Consider the following 23,387-nt stretch of genomic DNA (forward strand, 5'->3'; position numbering starts at 1 on the left):
AAATTGTAAATTCTTTGGATTAGAAAAGTTTTACTTTGTACAGTACACTACAAGTGTAAAACACTATACCCAGGATTTTTAATAAACCAAATAAATACTTAAAGCAAAAGTATTTCCCTTTAACAGATATCTAAATAGTGCCTGCCAAATACACCAGCAAATAACTAGTATGTGCATTAGTTTGTGCAAATGTGCATTCATACATGCAATCATCCCTTTTGCGTGAGGTACTCACACATGCAGTTATCTGTTTGGGTCCAATTCTGCATATTTTACGTTAAAAAAATCGTATTTTTTGAAGTTGTGCCCTTTAATGGTTCTGTTGAATTCAGCACCTTTACCTTCAGCTCAATCCGATCCGTACTTTCTGTGTGAAATCTTTGCAGTAGCTGTGGCTTGGGTTGCAAGTATTCTGAGCTCAGGGAAAAAGAGCAACTAAATAGTATTCTAGTCAGCTTACAGACATGTAAGGCAAGTTTATGAATGAACAGGAACAAATCTGTATAACCTGGGTACAATAAAAGGTGCTATAGGGATATCTATGATGTTTAGTAGAATACTTTCAGAGCTCTATTGGGCAGACATAATATTGCTCAGTTTTCCCTGACAAACAAATTTTTGGAAGTTTAGAGGCTATCTGAATCCTTACTCATTTTCAACTCTAATAATGGTATTCAATATTTTGTACTATATACGAAAAATCTATAATGTCTTTTATCACTGTCTAGAAGGACACCAGTAAAGGTGCCGAATACAAGTCTACAGATATAAAATGATTGTATGGTGTTCACTAATGCAGTTATGTTTTGTATATAAAGTCATGAGGAAGTGTTCTATGTTAAAACAATGCCCAGTTTTGTTTAGAGTGCCTAAGTGTTTTGACTTAGGTGCCTGACAGAAGAATAGGTTGTCACAGACTAAAATTACTACTTTAAAGATAAATATGGTAAAATTTTCAAAAACACTGAACTGATTTAGGAGCCTAAGTCCCATTTAAAGTCAATAGGACCTAAGATCCTATGTTACCTAAGCACTTTTGAAAGTTTTACTTATAATTAAGTAATTTATTTTGAGCCAAAGTTTTAAGATTGCAATTCACTCTTTGTTGAAGCCCAGCACAATACACAAGTCCTATGCACTAATTTAGCTCCACATAAGCCCTCAAAATAAACTCACATCCATGGAGAGGTTCTCATCCTAAAGTAATGTCTTCTAGATTCTAAATATCTATTTTAAGTATATACACTAACTGTGAAATTAATTTGTAAATAGGGCTAAGATTTCAAGGAGTCAATGAAACTGAAATTGCATGTGGAAATTCCGAGAATGCTGCTATGAAGTAATAAACAATGGAGATCTCTCCCCAGTGTTTGATGTCTACCATAGACTGTTACTGCCACTAACCCAGATTTAATATCTTTCTTACAGCTCAGTGTTGTTGTAAGTTCTATGTTTCTCATTAATAGAGGTATCCCACAGCTGATGTTTTCTTGTAGTTTTTGTCCTCATTGTTGACACGCATTTTAAATCTCATGACATACTGTGATTCATAACTCTGATAGTTTCCTTTCACTCTGGGGCTTGATAGATCAAAATGTGAACATCCAGATTCCTAGAGCAGCAGCATTAACTCAAGTAGCACAGAGGAATAATGTAATATGAGTAGAATGCATCATTCAGTACTGTGTATGCCATCTAGATAGAAAGTTTAAAACTAGTGGTCAGGAGAAGTGGATTAAAGCAGACACTGGCCTCTTGATTCAGACTCTGCTCTCGGATATAAAGTGTAATGACAGATAGCTTCTGTCTGCGCATGAATCATTTTGTAATACTGTAATTGGATGCATGCTATATTTGAGATTTTAGGTATTTTATCTTCAACTGCTATACCAAATTTATATAACAAATGCTAATTGGTGCGGAAAGTTAAACATTAAGCTTTCATTCATACTATGTTGAGAAGGTAAAAAAACATTTTTATCAAACGGGAAATTAATGAACGTTTATCTGAAGTAATCTATTGACACTATTGGTTTTTTCGGACAAAAGACATGACTGTACTAGTTGCACTGGATGTATATTCTCATGTGCAAATTTTTTTTTTACTGCTATAATTACTAAAATTTCCATATTTCAATCCATAAAAAGCCCTGTGTTCTTAAAATTCAAAGATAAATAATTTCCGTTGTTGACTGATTTCTGGCATGATATTCTGGCAATGCTTTTCACTAAATACTGGGAGTTTAGCGTCTGAACTGCTCTCCTGCCAGTTTTACATCTGCGTTATTCCACTGATTTCAAGGGAGTTAGACCTGATTTACTTCAGTGTAAATGAGAGAAAATCAGGCCTTCTGGTTCTACAAGGGTCACATTTCAAAAAACCGAGGTTGACTATAGAACAACAATTGTTGCACATTATTCTGTTCAAATAAATTACTTATAAATTATAGTTCAGTAGCATAACCTGATGGGGGCCAGATACATATCTTTGTCCATGAAAATGGTACTGAATTCTGATGAGTTAATTCTTATTCTACACTCAGCTATTTATAACATCAGATAAACTAGAGAAGCAATTCAAGGTATGATTTGAGATATGCATTGAAGACATATATTGTAGCCCTTTTGAACAAGAGTGTATTGCACAATGAATTTTCATATGATTTAAGCAAAGATTAATAGTTTGAACCAACATACTCTAGACCTATCCAGCTACAATCAAAGTATGAGTTTCAATAATTCTGCTTTGTAAGATTAACCTATATGTATTAAAGTATATTTCAGTTCAAAATGGTCTTACAGGCCACCCAAGTCTCTTCCCCCTACATTATCAAAGTGGTATACTGTGATTTAGTCACTCTGCTGCTAGTGATGTTAATGGGAATCATACAGCTAAATCGCTGCACATTGCTTTGAGAATGTACAAGATAGCTTAATGCTGTGGTTGAGCCTTCTCAACAAGACGACAGTCTCACAAAGAAGAATAAGTGCTAGTCTTCATCATGTTTACAGTTTAAAAGAATCATTCTAATCGGAAACTGTGTTCAGAAACATCATTAAGGGCTGGAATAAATCGAAATAATTCAAAGATATTCAGATTTAAAGTATGAAAATCCTTCATAACTCACAGATATTCCATCATATGCGGTGCTGTATGCAAGATTGCACGCTATTTGGAGGGCCTCTAGAGTATGACTGTATCTGTTATATTTGGTAAGGTGAACTTTCTAAAGCATGATTCATGTCTCAGTTGTTGTTTGATTACTTACTGAGTTCTGAATACTGAGGTAACTAGCCGCAGGGGAGAATGTAAATTAAAGAGTGTGGCTCTACCTGTAGTGCAGTGAGTAGGCCTGGAGAAAGAGGGTCAGAATTTTCAGAAGAGATTTAGTTTGGTGTGACATCAGATACACAGGACTGTAAAAGGGACCCAGGCTGCTGCTGCTCTCAATCTCTAACTGTAAAGCCTCAGCACATAACACCAACCACTCAACTTACTTAATAGAGATCTCTTTCCTGCAACTCAGCATGTCTTATTACTTAGTACTAATGAAGCACCCCCTGCTTCCTAACCCCATTATGAGGGAGCCCTGCTATCACAGAACTCCCTCTCATCCTTGGCTGGTGAGGTGAACACCCAATAGGCAAGGGAACCTGAAGTGGGAGCAGCAGGAGGATCCAATGCCTCACTAAGGAGTTTCTGAGGCCCCAAGCCTTTCCAGATAGTAGGTGGAGCAGCAGCTGCTGGGGGAAGAAGTGAGGTTGCAGTGAGGAGTCATGCATCTCCTTCTTTCTTTAAAGGACAATCTGTCCCTCTGCTGGTTCTGCCTTCTTTCCAGGATGGAAAAGGAAGAGAGAAATCCCCTTATGCTTCCCCTTCTTCTCTAGGACAAGATTAGAAGACAGACTACACAGATGCACACACACCCCATGGTGTCCATCTTCATGTGTGAAGACAGATAAATGATATAGAACAGAATGTAATGGAGTGGGAATTTTTTGTAATATTTTGTATGAATACTGTATATGTGTACCTGAGTTTCCCTTATATGCTGCATTTTTAACTAGGTGTGGGAAAGAGGGCTTTGCGGAGGCCTAGAGAGGCAAGTGTGACTGATACCTAGCTGTCTTGGGTTTAGGGCCCAGATCCTTGAAGAAAATGGCAAAGTCAAACACTGTGACATTTACTACAAAGCAATGATCAGGATGACCCTTCCGCTGGCAGGAAGCCAGCTGTGTTTGACCAGCTGGACAGCAAAGGACTGAGGAGGGCCAGTGGGACTGGCCCAGGAATTGTAATAAAGAGGATACAGAGGGACAGAGAGAGACCAAAGGGTAGACACCACTTGGCTGGGGCTCTGGGTAACCAGAATGGGCCATGCTGTAACTTTCTTTTCTCTATGCCAAGGATTTTCTATGCTGTGTTCCAGATATTGAATAGACCCTACTGTTTTTACAACACTGGCTGAGAGTCACTGCAGATGCTGAAGGTCAGGGCGCATTGCTCCCTTTGACTGTACAAGTCTCTCTCAGGTGGATTTGCTGAAGGGAGCTCATGGTGGGAAGCAGAGGTGCTGAAGGCTCCGAAGTTTGGTCCAAGGAGGCAGTGAAACCAAGTGGCTTATTCTAATGAAAGAGTGAGACCCAAAGGGATTCTCTCAGGGACTGTTTCAAATCTGTTCCAGAGCACCAGAACTGTGGATCCATAACAGAATTTGTATAAATTCTCCTGAAATTTCTTAATCTCATAGAGTCACGGACTTTAAGTTCAGAAGTGACCATCATGATCATCTAGTCTGATCTGCACATTGCAGGCCACAGACCCTCACCCACCTACTCCTGAAATAGGCCCCTGTTACTGAAGTCCTCAAATCTTTGTTTAAAGACTTCAAGTTACAGAGAATTCGCCATTTACACTAGTTCAAACCTGCCCCATGCTGCAGAGAAAGGCAAACCCAGGGTTTCTGCCAGTCTGACTTGGGGGAAAATTCCTTCCTGATCCCAAATATCGTAATGGGCCCAGATTAAAAATTTAGATAAAACAGTCCCCATTCTCTTCCATTTGCTGTGCCTCTGTTTACCACAAGATGCAATGCTACATCACTGAGACCTGTGGGGAAAAAATGGCACATTCCCCTTCCACTTTTAACACTAATTAACCCATTTCATATTGGTGGGAATGTGGTTTACCAATTCACTTTGATAGATGCAGCACTTATAACTGTACATAAATAGTTAATGTCCCCGCTAAACAAAGCTGCATATTTACATCACTTAAGGCATACAGTATGTTTGGGGGGTTTAATTTAAAAAAGAGCCTCATGTTTAGGTGAGTTGTTTATGCCTCCAAAAGTTATCCATTGCAGATTCTCCCCCTCCCCTTTTTTTCTGCTTACACTGTGACTAAAAATGGCCATACATATTTTTGAGAACATTTGTTTTTTAAAAATGCTCCTTGTCAGAGACCTTCAGCCCAGAGTGAGTTTTTATGATCGGTTGTAAAAACCTGAAACTCGGCATTTATATTAAAAAGACTGTCAGGCCTTTCACTCTGCCAGTGATAGCAGGTGCCATCACATTTTGCTGTCTCCAGGGAGAAGCCTTCTCTTTGCTGCTTCTATGATTACATTGCCTGACCCAGGAATCTCATTTCAGCTATATAATCAGTTCGATATTTATCTCACACTCCACAAGTGCCTACTGGGAGTGATTTTTAAATGAAATTTTATAAAATGAATTTAAAAAATTAAAATATAGGTTAATTTGCAGAGCAAATGGTGGGCTCCATATGGTTTACAGTAGTTTCTTACTGCTTGTGATAATCTTTTGTTATGGACTCAGATACCATTGAATAATGGACTCAGATACAGTTGTTTGGTAAACATGTATTTGGCAAAGAATTGATTTTCTCTGTCTCAAAATGACCCTGAGAAGTAGTTTAGACTTAATATTAGGTTGTATAATATATTACTATAAATAATAAATACCATTAGTATTTAATTTCAAGAAAAACAGTTTTTGTTTAAATTTAAATCTTTCCCTGTAGTACTTGCAGCTCAGATGTTGATGCCTGGGGTTAGCTAGAATGTCAAGCTGACTAGTCTATTTTTTTTGTATAAACCCAATGAAGTATACAAAGAAAACAAACAGCCAGCAAAAATAGCAAAGAGGAAATTACAGCCCTGATCCTGCAATTGGATTCACACAGGTGAATGCCTGCTTTTCACAGGGAGCTCCAGCTAAGGGCTCCATGCAGAAACAAAGTTCCATGTACACAGATCCAGTTGCAGAAGTGAGGCCCCAGGCCTGCACAGACTTATTATTAGTCTCATAGTGTAAAGCACCATAAAGTTCATCACAAAGAACAGAAAACACAACACTTGGGAGACATTGGCCAGCCTTCACATGGCCTTGAGAAGCACAGCATATCACATTCGATCTAGTGAGCCACTTTGTTGAACCCTGCACCTGGCATCAATCCCTGCAAAACTTGCTTCAGCAATCTTCCTCTGCTCATCTGACCCGTATGTCTCTCAAATCACGGTTTCTATTATATAAGAACATAAGCTATGAGGTATCATGCTATGGATATGTTGTAAATTCAGGTGACTACCTCTTCATTAGTCATGTGCGACATATCACCTATAGTATTTCAATGCAACAGCAGAAAACCTCTTACTGTGCTGTTTCCTTAGCATCCATATCTTTCATGCATACAGCAAGATGCTGAAGACAAGAAACTGCAGGAATTTCATTTTACACTTCATAGCAAAACCTATGTGTGATGGGGGGGATTAGGCTCAAAGGCCCCCTGCTGGAGCTCAGGGTTCTGCCACACCCATCCCAGGAAAGGAGCAGTAGAGGAATCCTCCAAGTATCCTACAGTGGCTGCAGGGGAAAGGGCCAATCAGTGAGGCTGCAGGGAACAGCCAATCAGGGCCCAGGAGGGCCATATAAAAAGAGCTGCTGAGGTAATGAAACAGTCAGTTCCTTGCAGGAGCCAGAGGAGTTCTGTTGATGCCCCTGGCTGGATGTGCAGCACCATGACAGCTCAATGGTGGAGGTGACTAGAGGAGTGAGAAAGTGCTGCTAAACCTGAACACAGAAGAGCCTGGAGGTAAGGGTGAAACATTGGTGAAGGCTGGAGAAGTGGCCCATGGAACTGAAAGCAGTTTTGACAGGGACATGGTGGCATGTGGCTGCTATTTTTAGGGTCCTTGGACTGGGACCTGGAGTAGTGGACGGGCCTGGGCCCCCCTCCATAGGCCCCTGGGGAAGTGGCCTCTAATTGGACAGAATGGGCTCTGAACTACTCAGTGACTGAGCTGCAGCCACAGGGAGGAAGCCCTATGGGTACTGCCTGATATCAGGGCTGGGACTGTTTAAACACTGGAGGAGACACACCTGACCAGAAGGGGCACTTGTGAGAGGTGAGAGCACATGCTTGTAGAGCACATGCTGCTATACTTTGCTTCTCCAATTGTGGCTGAGCAACAGTTGCAAGTCCAATTCTCTGTCAGAGCCTTAAGCAAAGACCTAGGCCTTGATCATACAAATACTTAAGCATATGTTTAACTTATGCATATAAACATTTTTAGTGCATAGATGGTAAGCATGTGCTTAAGTATTTGCATGATCAAGAGCTAATGTATTATGTTCTTTCAGTTTCAATACTCTAAACTGGTCTTAACACGGACAAGGAAACTAGTTATCAGGCTCAACAGATTTTCTTTAAATGTCCTTTTAGAGCAGGTGGTGTTTGGATAAACTTCCTTAATCACTCCTGTTTTTTCTCCCCCTCAAAATTAAGATGCTTATGCTGTTGTGTAAAGAACAGAATTGTCATTTGATCCCCAAAGCAGTCCTGAAAATAGTGTTATCTAAAAGTCACTGACAGCCATGAATGAAACTTTTTTTTAAAAGATGCTTTCAAACTGTATAGTGAGAGAGTAGACTTGTAATCAAAAACATCTATTAGTATACCAAGGTCTAAGATATTAGCAGGTTGAAAATAAAGAGATGCAAAGGAAGCAATAGTCTTGATACATAAAGTAGCTTGAGGCTCCAAGGTTCTTTGAGTCATGTCTCTCTAATGATGATTTTAAGGACACTACTGAATATAAGTGTGTTTTGAGATGCAAGGCATAGATCAGCAATGATACCTAGCAGAAAAGACACTGAGATCAATTGGCACAAGAGAAAGCTTTAGTTCAGTTAATCAAAGTGTCTGTTTAAAATACTTTTTGATTTGTGGCTTTGGCTCTGGCTGTTGTAGACATCTGCTTTTATTTTTCAGCCAATAGTCTGTGAAAGAATAAATAATTTGGTAGTGTCTGGAGAGAGTGTCAAGATCACTAGTTTTAACACTTTGATCAGCCTCTCTTTGTGGGCTTTATCAACCATTAGGGAGCTTAATTTCTCTGACTTATTTTCTTCAATATGGTCTCTCTGCAGCTGCTCTCAAGAAGCTGGGGGCAGGTGGTCAGACTGCATCAATGGAAATTATATCAACCAGTCTGTCGTTTAAACTAGGGACTGTTATGTCCCAATGTTCCTGTCTGCTATTCTAACCCCGAAAGAGGTTGTGGAAGTTCCAACACACTCTGTTTACTTAATCAATAGAGCCTTTTAAGAGCCACTTTTGAACCTGTCCAGAATTACCAAACTTCTAACATGCAGGCCTTCTCCAAGCCATCTTAAAATAACCACTTCCAAGACCAGTTTACACTAACCAGTCCCATCGTTAACTATGTGGTCTCCTTCCTAAGCAAGAGCGCATTCCCAATGGGTTTTAAATCTTAGTTAACTATCCCAGTCATGTAGTAATCTAGAGCAACATTCTCCCTTAGACATCCTCCTGTCATGTGAGGAGCAAACCTTCATAGGAACTGTCATTTGTTTGTGCCCAAAAAGTAAGGGAGAGGTTAATGTGGACAGTAGGATGCCAGAAGAACATCAGCTGGAGAGTGTGTGCATGCATGTGTGCGTGCACATGTGCATACCTCTATCTCAGATGCATAGGACCTGTCATCTCACTTTGAAGGTCTGGTTATTTTCTATTCAAATGCACATGATCACACAAGAGCAAACTGAAAGCAATTGGTGTGTGATGTTCTCTCAGCAGGGGCAGATGTTTCTGCCTGTGAAAAGTCTGTGGTTCAAGGGTATTGTCTGACTTTTATTTAAAAAGATAATTCTAGCAAAATATCTACTTGAAATAGTAAGTATTACTAATCACAGTAATTAGCAATTAAATAGCCCCTTTCATCAGACCATCTGAGTGTTTTACAATCATTGAGACATGCTACCCTCCTCTGTGTTGGAAAGTTTAGCAAAATACGCTGTAATGTAGTCATCCCACAGTAGCAGAGGCTGGAGAAAGAGTACACAATGAGAACTAAGGTTTGTGCAGCTATTTTTGTACAGATGAGGGACTTCCAGGAGATTTTTCTTAGCCATTCGAATACCGAAGGGCCCTGAAAGATTGCCTTGTGCAGCATGGGACAGTTCTGGAAGGATCAATTTGAACCAGTCCTTAATCAGATAAAACTTCTATTGCTATCAGTACCTCGAGTCATAGGTCTCACAGTTCCCTTTTTTCTGAATGTAACCTTGGCTCAGAGGGCTTGGCTGTAATTCTTGTGTCCCCTGCATTCTTGCCTACACCCACCTTCCACTGCCTCTCCTCCCTCACAGCGGGATTCAGGCCTACAGGCTCATGTAAGACTTCCAGATCCTTAATCTAATCACGGCCCTTTCTTATCTTAATCATCCTGCCTTGGTTTGTAAATAAAATACTGACTCCCTGCCCCAGGGGTACAAGCTGGGAGCAGCCCCTCTCCTCTGCAGAACTCACATTCCACACTCAGAATGCCTGGGGCAAGGATGTGCACCAGGATCAAACCTCCTGTATAAAACAGAGAGAAGGGGAGAGAGGATGGCTCCTGACCCACAATTGGTGCCCCTGGAGATCAGTTCTGTGTCCCTGCTACAAGGCAAACACCAGATGTGTAGTATTGACCTCACCAAATTTGCCTCATGGTAATATTAAAGTGCCTCCTCTTCACTGTGTGGTTTTTATTTTGGGGTAGCTGACACATAAATTATCCCAAAGTGAAAAAATGCATCTTTTTAGCAGTGAAGACGAGGCCTTACTCAGAACAAGTGCAATCACAGGAGTTGTATGCATGTTTGTGTGCTACTGCAACCTTTTGTCTGGATACATGACATTTTAGAGGCAAGCTAGGAGAGGGAATAGTTCTAGCAATGCCATAATGTTGCAGTAAAGAGAGGGCTTAAATTGACAGTGGAGGAGAGCAGCAACTCTGTAGCATTTACGCTCCTTTACCCTAGACACTCTGGAAAGTCTTTCATGGGGTTGGTTGGGGCTGAGCGGGCAGGGCAGAAGCTGGCTGAGGAGCCGAGCCAGAGAGCAGCTGCTGGACAGGGCATGCTCTTTTTGGGTGCTCAGTGATTTCCATGCAGAATTTCATCCAGGATCTAATGATGGTTCAGCCAGCAGTAGCCCCTCATGGTTGCACACCAAAGAGGAATTCTGCAGCACCAACTGGAAGATACCATATCCACATGGGGTGCGGGGGAGGAGGAGGGGAAGCCCAGGTAGTTGTGTGGAAGCAGTTGGCCTCTATGGGGATGATTCTGACTCCTACATGGGATCTCATGATACCTGCAGATCACAGGATACCTGCAAATTTAAGGGGCAGAACCCATTGCCATAGGGTTAGAGGGCAAATATAATCTCCCACATGGGAGAACTAGGGGAACTCCATTTCCAAGACCCTCCATAGGAGAACTTACACGTAGCATGTGACTGTTCTTTCAGTGATTACTGAAACTATTGTCTCTTTAAATTGCTGCAAAGAGCTTCCAGGGTGACTCTGCTCCCGCAAAAGTCACAAGTGACACAATTATAAAAGTAGTCCCACAGCCATTAAAACTGACAGGATATAAAATTTTCTGTTCTATAACTTGGATATAAACAGAAAGCTAAGAAGACAGCACACATTTCTACACTTGAAAAACATCCACTAGACTCTTTCAGGGACAGCTTGAAAAGACAAATTGTACTGGAGTCTCTCAATATGTCATAGTAGAGAACAGCTTCTAAACTGAGAGAAACTTTCAAATGAATATCATTTTGTCTTAGAATTTATAAACCCTGCTAGTTCAGGGTCCTCCCCCCCCCCCCCCCCCCTCAAAGTATCACATCAGCCAGCCATGACCCAGTACATATTACTAAATAAAGCTGGAATATTTCAGTAATGCATTTACGTATATTCCCTTCTCAACTATCTCCTAGTTTTCTTTCCAAAATGGAACCATTCCTATGGATTGGAGTGTAAAAATGACCATGCTGTAATGGGAGCTCCAGACTGAATTGCAGCTGACCCAAGCAGAATATCTCTGAGGTCTCCAGGGGGCATATGCTGCAGGTACAACATACATTAAACTGGTTGCAGCAGAGGGAGGAGTAACCTGACCCAACCACTAAAGATGAATTCGATAGGGTCTTATAATAAGTGTCAGAAAAACTTAATGGGTGGAGCTACTAGCCCTATTGATAATGTATGCATACATATATATTATGCATACATATATATACATACATATATATATATGCATACATATATATTATTGCAAGTACTGTAACTTCTGGCAATGGGATACTTATCCATCACATGATACCAGCCTGTACAGATGAGTTGTCCAGAAAGTCAAAACCAAACAAAGCAGTTTCTATATAAATGCCTGCCTGGCTAATGTTTCTTTAATATTCAGAAGTTTCTAGTCAGATGGCATGTACTACCTACATCCATAAATGGAATGAGGCAAATATGTACTCCCCATATCTATAAAATAAGACTTCCTGTTTTTAATGTCACACTAGTTCAATTTAATAGTACGGTTATAGCATTATATAATTGACCTGCAATCTCCCCTCAGTTTCTGTACCCAACCTGGTTAATGATGCTCTTCAGTTACAAGTGCCTTTTCATTCATTGTTGTAATATACTTCCCTCCTTTTTATTTTGTGAGGAATTTGGTTATTATGCTAGGGCATATAGCATTTTGCATGTGTCCATGAAACTATACTTGTTTTCACAGCATATGCTATAAGGTATTCTAAAGGCCAACGGACAAGTTTGCCAGTTGTCCCATTCCTTATCTTTTTTGAAGTCTGAATCCCTATGGTCCTGTATGTTTAGACTGCTTACTTGAATATGCTTTGCAAAATGTTCTAGAATCCTGTGTAAATTTACATCCTAAACAAGAGCCCAACTGGTGATCTCTTTGCAATACTAGAAGGAAGAATGTAAGTATTCATGTTCAGTTTCTATTCAAATGTTCAAAATACAAGGTAGTTCAAGAAATAAATCATTGAAGGTTTCAGTTCCATTAAAGTATCCAAGCTACTTAGTTTGTTTTTAAATCTTCTTGTTCCTCCTAATATATTGGCACTATTGCAATTAATAGTCTGAATTTCCATTAAGTCTTATCAGAAATTATAACTCGGGTATAAAATTTTAATTTGGGCAGGAACATGCTATCCAAAATCTCTGCCCAGAACGATTTTTTTTAAAACCATTTTTGTCACTACACAACTTGCCTTTCACTGCAGGCCTTTCATTTTCAGTTATTTTTAGGATATATGATGCATGTTCCTTTAATCTGGCAGTACAAAAGCCTCAATTGGCAACAGAGACACCCCCCTCCCCCCCCAAGGAGCATCTGTGGGAGTGTGATGGGGTGGACTCCCCACACTAGCCTTGCAAGAGCTGAATTAAGCCAGGTAGGCCCAATCAGCTAATTAGGCTGCAAGCAGGGGACATTTAGGCTGGAGGCAGCTAATTAAAGACAGGCTCACCTGTGCAAAAACAGGAAGGGCCTGTATAAAGCCAAGTAGCCAGCTGCAGGGAGGTGATTCAACTGCCCCATGGTAGGAGTAGAAGGTGTCTCTGTGAAAGAACCTAGATTACATTGTGAATACTGAAGAAAGGAGAACTGCAGAACATTGAGTCTTGTGTTATACAGGCTCGCTATGCTACTTGAGGGAAAGAATGGATGATCAATAGACTGTCTAAATCATCCATGTCCTGGTAGAGACACTGGAGTCAGCCTATGGTGATACAAGACACTGTGAATGTTCTTCAATTTTAGATAAGGACAAATGGTCAAATTACCTCCTGCACTAGGATCCAGTGAGATGACAAATCCACAAAGGTCTCCTCAGTTTTTCTCTGGACTACTCACTCTAGTGTTAGGGCTGTCAGAAGAAGAAAATAGAATGATTTCTCTGAGAAATCCACTCTTTGCCACCTTACAAGCCACTCTAAAAATCAGAGTTGTTTTATTCCATCATTGGTGCTCTTTTTTTATTTTCACTATACAAAGCTGTTGAATGCAGTACAGTAAACAGAATTTTTGATTACATCACTGCAGGAGTACTTGTCATTGTACCTAAGGAACAGGACATTCAGTCAGGGAAAAGGCACTGTTGGCAGAAACAAGTCTTAAAAAAATTCTCACAAGAGATTCTGTTTGTTCCTAGATGTTCATATGCTCATGGGGAAGTATTTTCACAGACTGCCTCTGAAGAATGAATTTTGGTTTTGAAGAGTTTGTGAAATATGGAAAGAAAAAAAAAATCTTTCCTTTATTAAATACTGCTACATTTGGAAACATCCTTTTTGGAACATCCAGAAGAAATACATAGATGACTTAGTTCCTCTACTTCATAAACCATTGTTTCTGTCACATGTCCTTTCCCTAGCCTCTCTAAATGCGAGTTTTCCATTCAGAGGTCAGTTGCAGCACAAGTACCATGAGGCTTTGTAATGGAATTTTAAAAAAAAAGCAACTTTAAAACAGCTGAAAGTTGAGCCAAAGAAAAGGAAGCAAAAGATTTCTATTTTCTATTCTTGAACATTCAGTTTGGTTTTTTATTTATTTGGACCTAGGTCGGTAGCAATGCTAATAATCCAATTTCCATTCAGTGGCCTATGAGAAATACGTTGGAGTTTCTGACCAGCTCCTATTGGACAGGTGCCCACATCACTTTGAGATCCTGATTATTAGTCTCAGCAGAGAGGCCAAAAACTGAAAAGGAATGAAAACTGACCTGGACTTGCAGTTGTAGGGCTGTTGTGTTCAATAGAGCTATAGCAATTTACACCAGCTCAGGCTCTGGTCCAGAGAGCTGTGGGCTCTTCTAGGAAAGAGCACTGTACTGCCATCAGGTCTTGGCACTTGTTCTGAATTCTAGCTTCTTAATATACACTAAATCCACTGATATTTTTCTTAAATGCTGTTAGTTCCATGAATGACACTGGGGGAAAAATACCAGCAATTTAAAGGTTAATGGAACCACTGATACCACCTTAATTAGAGCAGTGTAAACACATCTCTATAATTAGTAATGCTTATCTTTGTTTCTCATATAACATTCAACCAACGAGGTAGGGCCTCCAGCATGAGAGGAAAAATGGGCATCTGGATCTGTTTTGAATGAGTGACATCTAACAGAGTTATCACACTAATGCAGAAAATGAGTCACTTCAGAGCACACTCAAAATCAATCTTCAGGCAACCCACCTGGGAAAATTAGATGCCAGAGTGCCAATAACAAGCATCACAGGAAAAATGTATTTTGTGAAGGTGGGATAGCTTGAAAGCTTGTCTCTCACCAACAGATTTTTTTTTTATTGGACCAACTTCTATTACCCACCTTCTCTCTCATATCTTGGGACCAACAGGGCTACAACAACACAACCTACAAAAGAAGCAGAGTGAAATTCTAAACTGCATTCTGACCAACTAAATTACAGGGAGGACACTCATCTGAGGTGATTGTCATGTAAATTTTCAGACTTAGCCAGTGCTTGGCAAATGCCCAAACTACATACCACAACAGCTATAAAAGGCCCCAAGGCAAAACCTTTCTGTACCAAATTGACTGTGCTCTGTATGAAATCTTTGAGCTGCAGAAAGCCCATAATGCACTGGAACTGAAGTAGAATGTTCTGTCTCTTGTCAAAGCACACTACTCTTTCCAGCTGCTGATTGGTCTGCTCACGACATTGGGGGGGGGGGAAGAGGTAAGGGCACATGCTGTGGGTTTTAAGCAGGCTGCAACTTTATTTGTCCAATTATATCCAAGTTTCCCATCAGGGGACAGCCTCCTGCAGTCACTTGCACACCATGGATCCTTTGCCAATTCTTGGGTTGCTCCCCCTGCAGTGGGAGCCAATCTCAGACTAGGAGATTCTCTGGGTGCCTCTACCCACCCAGTAGCATCAATCCCCCTTTTTGGGGCATTGAGGTGAGGGGCTTTTGACCCTTACCAGCATCGCTGTACACATCAGTGGGGAAGTTATACAGCCCCCTTTATTGCATTTGTATCTGGCCCCCAATTAGCAACTAGGTCCAGTAAAGAGGTAAGTTAGTAAAACTTCATGCTCTTTACCAAACATGTTCTCCTGATCCCTAAAGGGTCAGCCACATTACCAGACCAATGTAAGGTTGGCTCTTATCCAAAATATCACACTGCCAGCCAATCCTCTAGTGACTAAGCTAAAGGTTTATTATAAAGGAAAGAAACAAATAATGTGAAGTCAATCTGATACATACAAATGACTTTAAGGTCCATATATATATATATATCTTTCTCTCTAATATAAGATCTTCAGCAGAGTTGTGGAGTTTGCAGGCTTATACAGTTCCTCTGGTGTACATCAGTACCTGGATGGGTCTCAGTCTTTCGTTTAACAGATTCAGTTATAGATGAGTTGATCCAGAGGTAGGAGTCACAGGAAGCAGGAGGGATGGTGCCTTTTGTCCCTTTGTCATGTGGCTTGTCCCAAACACAGCCACACATCACATGGCATGGAAAAGCCAGAGTCTCCTGTCCCTAGGCATGTTCTTACATGTCCTGGTGACTCATAAGTTGTAGCCTCTGGCTTCTTTCACTGGATTCATTGTACCTTTGAGTTCCCTTGATGGGCCATTAAGCAGGCTTTCTGCTGCTGCCATCTTGTCTGGTATGTCACCCAGAAACACAGCACAAGTTGAAATATAAATATACCATATGTATTTAGAGCTTTGTAATACAAAATTGATACATACATATAACCAATATCATATTTAGCAAATTATAACCTTTCCAATGGTACCTGACATGGCATAGATCATACAAATTACTGTAATTTTGCAATATTGATATCAATATTCTAACAATGGGTCACCCCTCATCCAGATGGTGTCACAGTATGGGCCACTGTTTTATAGCCTGGATGCTCTGCTGCATGCCAACCCCACCAGGTAGCAACTCTTGCAGCCCCTGTTCAGGAGTAGGAGCCTCACTCTCCTGCTGGCAAGCTCCAAAAGGACAGTCCCTTCCCAAACACTCCTGCAAACTGGAATTTAGTTAGGAAGGAACAGTCACCATCCAGCAACAGGTGCCCCTTACTGAGTGACCATTGAGACGTGCCTGAACCAGAGACAGGTCACCCCCTCAACAGAGTGGTGTGGAACAACAGGTTTGCCAGCCTCAATTTGATCATATTTGACCTGCGGACTGCGAGTTGGCTCTACTTCCCACCTCATGTCTTCTAGTTTTGAGAGCCCATCCAGAAGAGTGTCTCTTGACTGAAGGGAGCAGCTCACTGAGCTGGAGGGCCCTGAAAGCCAACAGAAAAGCTGCCTTGAAGAGTAGAACCTCATTTTCCCTCCCCCTTCTTCTGCTCCCAAAGGGCAGATGTGAGGAAGAACCTTGACTAACTTCCTAAGGGTCTGCAAGCTCACTGGCTTCCTGATGTCACTCCATGCCCTGGCAGCCTGGGCTCACCCTCCAGCATCCTGCATGAATCTGACTGGTCCAAAAGACCTGCAGTCAGTCACCCTAGCTAGCTCTTGTCGGTGGTGCAAGCCCCTGCCTAGGGAGTGAACTCATGAACTGCCAAATACGCGGTATAGGCTAGACCCTGGACAGCCCCACGGCCCCCTGGAATACCTACAACTCCTCAAACACTGTCAGGTAAGACTAAAAAGGTGTGTGGTTCAAGTGGTCTTCTGGCCATGGATGATGCTGCTGCTAGCAACCAAGATTCCACAGGGCTGCTGACATCTTTTCAGGCAATTCTATGGCTCAGAATCTGTCCACCTGCATTGAGAGAGACCATAGGCTATGCCATTGTTAAACCCAAGTACATGATTGGCAGTGAAATGAATATTAGAGAGACAAGGTGGGTGAGGTAATACCTTCTATTGGACCAGTGGAGAACTCATTACCCTGGCAGATTTAGCAGACTGCGGGTCCACCATATGGATAACCTCTTGATTCTGGCACCAAAACCTGATCCTCTTGTCCCTGAACTCCCCAACTGAGGATGTCCTGCAAAAATGGAACTTCCTTCCACTCCTAGTCCCTCTTGCAGGCACTCCAGGGCCTCTGAAATACAAGTCAAAAGCTATCCCACCCATTGCATCTGAGTGGACACGCAGGTCAACCTCAAACATATAAACATCCCTCCTTCTGGACATTCCTTTATAGTGAGCGAGGAAGTGGTACCAGGTTGTCAGGTCTCCCTTCATGTCCATAGTGAGCCTTATAAAATGGTGTAGGGCCTGTACCACAATTGTCACAGTGGCGAACCATGAGCATATCTGGAGGTTATGACTTTGCAGGAAAAATTCAAATGGCCCAACAAGCATTGGAGATTCCTCAGACAAAGCTCTTTGGTCCTGCTGCTACTGACAACCATTTTTGTGCCTTGAGCTTGTCCTGAGGAAGGCAGCACTGCTCCTGGACTGTATCGAGCTCAATGTCTAGGTACGTCAATGTGGTAGGAGGGCTTTCAGTTCTCTCATTAGATAAGACCACACCTAATTCTCCCATCAGCTCCTGAAAAACCCAAAGCCACCCTTGTACTCACCTGATCTGGCCCTCCCCACAAACAAATTGTCCAGGCAGTGCATCACCTGTTGGCATCCTGCATGCCTTCTGACCACTCAGTCCAGCATTTTGAATTTTTCAAAGGCCACTCATGAAATACCTGCATCAAGCAACTGCAACAGGTCAGTTAGCCCATCCTGCTGCCAACCTGGTCTTGTGGCATCAGAGTATGGCTGCCTTTTATACTTAGCCCTGGTGCACAATTGTGCCACCCATGGTCCTAGCCCTGTAGCCCACCAGCCATGTGCTCAACATAACTGAACAGGTTTTGGTTGTTGCCACAGCTGTCTATGATCCATGCCTAACAAGGCTGCTGTATATGCTCTGGTCCTCCTGACTGCTGCACAAACGGGCAAACAGGAAGTGGCTCTTAGTGCAGGGTTCCTTGGATGGTTCCAAATCCTGTGAGATCTCCAGCCTGCCCCAGATTTACTTTAATGTTCTCTCCCAACATGGAAGCCATGAAACTTACCCTTTGCTAGACTGGGCACCCTTTTGACTCCACACAGAAGTTTGACTTACCAAAAGGATGCCCCTCCACCCCACCCCTCTAGCATGGAATTGGTAAGAAGACCTTAGTATAAACCAAGTGATGAGATTAAGACTAGTACATTCTATTGTATATGGTGGTTCTTCAGGGAACTGAGATATGAAAGGGTGCTATGGAGGAACACTAAAGACTCCTGGGTGCCACAAATCCAGGTTCTATAGTAGTAATCTCTGCAGGACCATACAGGGGGAATTTATAAGTGGGTTGGGAGAGTGGTGACAGGCAGATGCACTGGCTAAAATCCCTTTGTGGAGTGGGTGCCATAAACCATATAGCTGTAGTTGCAGTTGCAGATTGTGTTGCTTCCCTGAAGCCTTTACTTTGGCTTGGATGGGAGGATTCCATACCCCAGTTTCTAGGCTTGTCCTCCATGTGAAGTTTGTTTACTTGGTATGTATGCAGAAACAAAGATTTCTCCTCTGACTGTATTAATATCATTTGGTGGGTAAAACAAAATCTGAGATTAGAACTGGCGAATATTTTTGGACAAAACTTCCCCCCAAAAAATGCATATTTGTGTTTGTGTCAAATTCACTGAATTATTTCAAACGAGAAAATTCTGGAAAAGTCAACCTTTTTGTACTGATATTTTTAAAACAAAATACTTTGATTTTTAATTCAAAATGACAATTAATTTCAAATTTTATTTTCCTTTAATTAAAAAAAGTTTAAGGAAAAACCCCAAATGTCAACCCCCAAATATCAAATGAACCCCAAAATGGTTTGTTCCACCCAAAACTTTACTTTTTCAGGAAACTGAATAACAGCCTGGTTATTGATATTGGGTATTCACACAGATGTATCTGAAAAGTGTCTGGATACTTACAGAATACATGAACCATAGGAACTGTTACGTCAGAACAGGCCAGTGGTCCATCTTGTCTCAAACAGTGGCTAGTACTAGATATTTCAGAAGAAGAGGCAAGAAACTGCCTTAAAATAATTAGAGTAGCCATCCTTAAAGGAAAATTGTCGTTTTAACCTCAGGAAGATGATAGCTGGCTTATGTTCTGAAGCTTGAGAGTTTAGATTTTTTTGTATTTTTTAATATCTTATCTAATGTTACTGTGGATGTGTTCTCACCATCTGTGTTGCCAATATTTTCAAATTTAGGTGCTTACAGTGAGGCACCCAGGGCCAGATTTTCAAAGGGAATCAAGTGCTGAACTGGTTTAGGTGTTTCTGAAAATCCCACTAGACATTCTCCTGCATCTTTAGTCACCTAAATACTTCTGTAAATTATCCCCTATATCTTATGACACATGGAACTACCCATCGGAAAAGTTATTCACATGCATAAGTGTTTGCAGGATCAGATCCTAATTTATCAGTGCTTCATCTTCACTACCTGAAAAGAGTAGATTCTACCCTTCTCCCAGATTATACATGGTGGAAACTGATACAAAGCAATCATTTAGTATCTCTGTAGTGTCCTTATCTTCCTTAATTGCCCCTTTCCCTCATCAGGGTACAGCATATTATCTTACAGGCTTCCTCTTCCTGAAACTTAAAGAACTCCTGGTTATTTTTTTGTCTTTTGCTACTTTTATATCAAATTCTTTCTAAGCCTTCCTAATTTCCAGTTGACATTTTACCAGCCATAATTTGTTCCTTTCAGTTGGCTTCATTTTGGTTGGATTTATTCTTCTTTTTTTAAGAATACCAATTTTTCTTCAATAACTTGTACTTTGGTTAACCATAGTCTTTCTTTCTATTGTTTTGCTGCTTCCTTTCTCATTTAGGTTTATGTATGACTTTTGTGACTCAATTGTGGTATGTTAAGTGGCATCCATGTTGTGTCTAAAGATTTTAATTTATTTTTGACTTTAGCATAATTTTTATTCATTTAAAAAATACTACTTACTAAAATGTAATGTCCGTGACAGATTTTGTTATAGCTCACTGTGGATGATCATCTTTATTAGATATTGTGGTCACTAATACTTTGTGACTGAAAATAGTTACTTCTTGAACCAAATTCCTTGCATCCTAATTTGCAATCCCATTTGCAGTAACAAAACATGCACCTATACCAAGTCCCTATGTAGAAACACTGCATTGGCATAAAATGATATTTACACCAGTTTAGCTTAAACCAATTTACAGAAGTATGGTTTTACACCAGTATATTTTTCTTAATATAGGAAGGGCTTACATTTACACCACTGCAAATTTTCTTAACAGACACAGCCCGAAATGAGAATAGTCTCTCCTCTTCTGTGCTGTAGAAGTAGCTGTTTCAAGAAGCAATAACTCAAGATGTTGAAAAATTGCTTCCCTAAACGTTGTCCCCACATGACATATGACCAGGTTATATGTCGATTGTTGAAGTCTCCCATTATTGCTGCTTTATTAGATTTAGTTGCTTCCTTGATTTCCTTCAACATTACACACTCAATGTATTTTCCCCTGATCCAGAGGCAAAGTATCTTTGCTTATATAATATAATATTAAAAAAAATAAAAATTGATAGGCTGGAGTTCAAAATATGTGCCTCACTAAAAATATTAAAGTACTTAAAAATTTATTTTCACCTTAGATGCATAAAAATATTTTTGAAACTTCTATGAAACATTTTTAATAAAAAAATTAAATACAAAACCCTCATTAAGTAAAATATTTACTTTCATGCACTATCTAGTGTGAAAAAGCAATAAACAGACATCAAGAGGAAGTATTGCAGTGGAGCTCAGGCTTCTGATCAATCTAAAGCTCTCTTACTGAAGTGAAAAATGAAGGGAGAGCCGTTGGAGTCATGCTGCCCCGGAGTTTGCAGAGAAAGATACTGGGAAACAAAGTACCACAGATCATGGCTACCACACAAATAGCCCTGTAGATAGAATCATAGGCCTGGTCTATACTCACTGGGAAATTTGGTGGTGGTTGACGGGAGTATAGCTTGTGTAACTTACATCGACTTCCTAAATCCTCTTCTGCGTACCATCTCCACTACGCTGTGCTCACGGGAAATGTGTACCCGTCGATGCAATACTACACTTTTTTTTTTTTTTTTTTTTTTTTTTTGGAGGTGGTTTTACTAGATCGACTTCTGGATCGATTGAGGGGGTCTTCACTTCCGCTCAGTCAATCTGGATAGCTCAATCTGACTGGCGAATTTGTTGCCATCAATCTAGACATACCCAAAATGTAGGACTGGAAGGGGCCTCATGAGGTAGTCTAGTCTGGTCTCTGCACCTAATAGCAGGACCAAGCATTATCTAGACTAGGGGTAGTCAATAGGCAGCCAGCTTTCCAAATCCAGACTGCCAAAGGCTTTTTACCAGGGTGCACCAGGATTCAGGGCTTTGGATGATTTTGTTAGAAAACATGAGTTTTTCTGTCTTCACTAGGAGTTGCATTCACGCACCTCAGGGTGAAATTTGGCCCTTAATGTTTGTATGGCCATAGATACATAATATTGACCAATAACTCATTTTAAACGTTAACCATATATTTAACATTTATATATAGCATGACCGTAAACACACACACGCTAAATTTTATAAATCTTTTAAAAAGTTTTTAGATTTTAACAAGCAAATCACTTTTAGCATAAAAATGAGTTAATCATAATTTCCTGAAAATAATCTGAGGCTAGCTCACTCACTCCTCTGCTTTATACCATTCTGTGGCACTCAGACCTTGTGTGGATTTCCATTACTGCAATATGAATTGTTTAGCTACTTGTTCTTAGTAAACATTGTTTCTCTGTCCTACAGATCTGTGTAGATCTCCTAATACTCATTCTTGGGGCCTGCCTACACTTAAAATGCTACAGCGGTATCCCTGTAGCTCTTCAGCGTAGACATCCTATACTGATGGGAGGGGTTCTCCTGTGGGCATAAGTAATCCACCTCCCCAAGAGGTGGTATTTAGTACTGTCTACATGGGAACTTAGTTCGGTTTAACAACGCCACTCAGAGCTGTGGATTTTTAACATCTGAAGTAGTTAAACCAACCTAATTTTCTAGTGTAGACCAGGCTGCAGACCACTATCCCAAGTCACCTCTCCAAATACATGCAGTAGATTTGTATTGACTTTCCTGCAGTTCCAACACTTGCCATTTCTCCTTATAAAACACCGCAGCAGCCACCTGGATAGTCCTATTTAAGACCTCGGTAGTCATATGGTATGACAGTCATGCCTGTGGTGTGCCATAGTCCTGTAAACAATCATTGGTCACAGGGCTTATGTTGAGAGAACTTTCATTGGGGGCACAACATGTACAGTTACAGGGCCTGGTTTTGCAACCATGCATATGAATACCTTTACTCACATGGGCAGTCCCATTGGCTTCATGTGAGTGCTCACATGCCTGTTTGCAAGATCTGGGCATGTAAGTGCTACGGCTCAGCCAGCTGAAAGGCTATGTGTGTGAATTTTGGAAGACACTGCTCCTGGTTGTCCAGTACCAGCTACACTGTTAATATTATAGCCTTAAAGAGGCAATCTTCCTTTGCCAAACCGTAGCATAGCTTTTTCCTTATGGGCTTTTTTTGGGTGCAGGGTGAGGAAAAATGGCCAAGATGAGAAGGGACAATGTTTTGATAAATTATGGCACGTTGTTTACATTTTTCTGATACTGGGCACCATTTGCCTTGATTTCTTTTATACAATAACACATACAAATCCCAATCCTGCAAACACTCACTCACATGAACTATCCTGACCAATCTGAGAAGTTGTTATATTTATTATTTGCATTAAGGTATGGCTACAATGTGCTAGGCACTGTCAGCACATAGTCACTTATGTGCCTCTGCCCTTCTTGAGTCTGACCAGGAGCCTATATTTTTAGACCAGTGAAACCAGGAGGCATATGAAATACCAAAAGAAAATAGGCCTTTGCTAGATTTGTACCTATT

General features: G+C 40.8%; 1 long non-coding RNA gene across 1 annotated transcript in view; it reads left to right on the forward strand.

The window, feature by feature from the left end:
• The first annotated feature begins 6,999 nt into the window (after positions 1–6,999).
• The window catches only part of LOC137154217 (uncharacterized), a 161,177-nt gene continuing 144,789 nt past the window's right edge, over positions 7,000–23,387 (forward strand). The window contains exon 1 of the long non-coding RNA XR_010920160.1: positions 7,000–7,117. This is a non-coding gene — a long non-coding RNA (uncharacterized lncRNA). The remainder of the gene's footprint in view (positions 7,118–23,387) is intronic.

The sequence above is a fragment of the Emydura macquarii genome, unplaced genomic scaffold, assembly GCF_026122565.2.
Source record: "Emydura macquarii macquarii isolate MOO-44397 ecotype Brisbane River unplaced genomic scaffold, CSIRO-AGI_Emac_v2 contig_1253, whole genome shotgun sequence".
Taxonomy (NCBI): domain Eukaryota; kingdom Metazoa; phylum Chordata; order Testudines; family Chelidae; genus Emydura; species Emydura macquarii.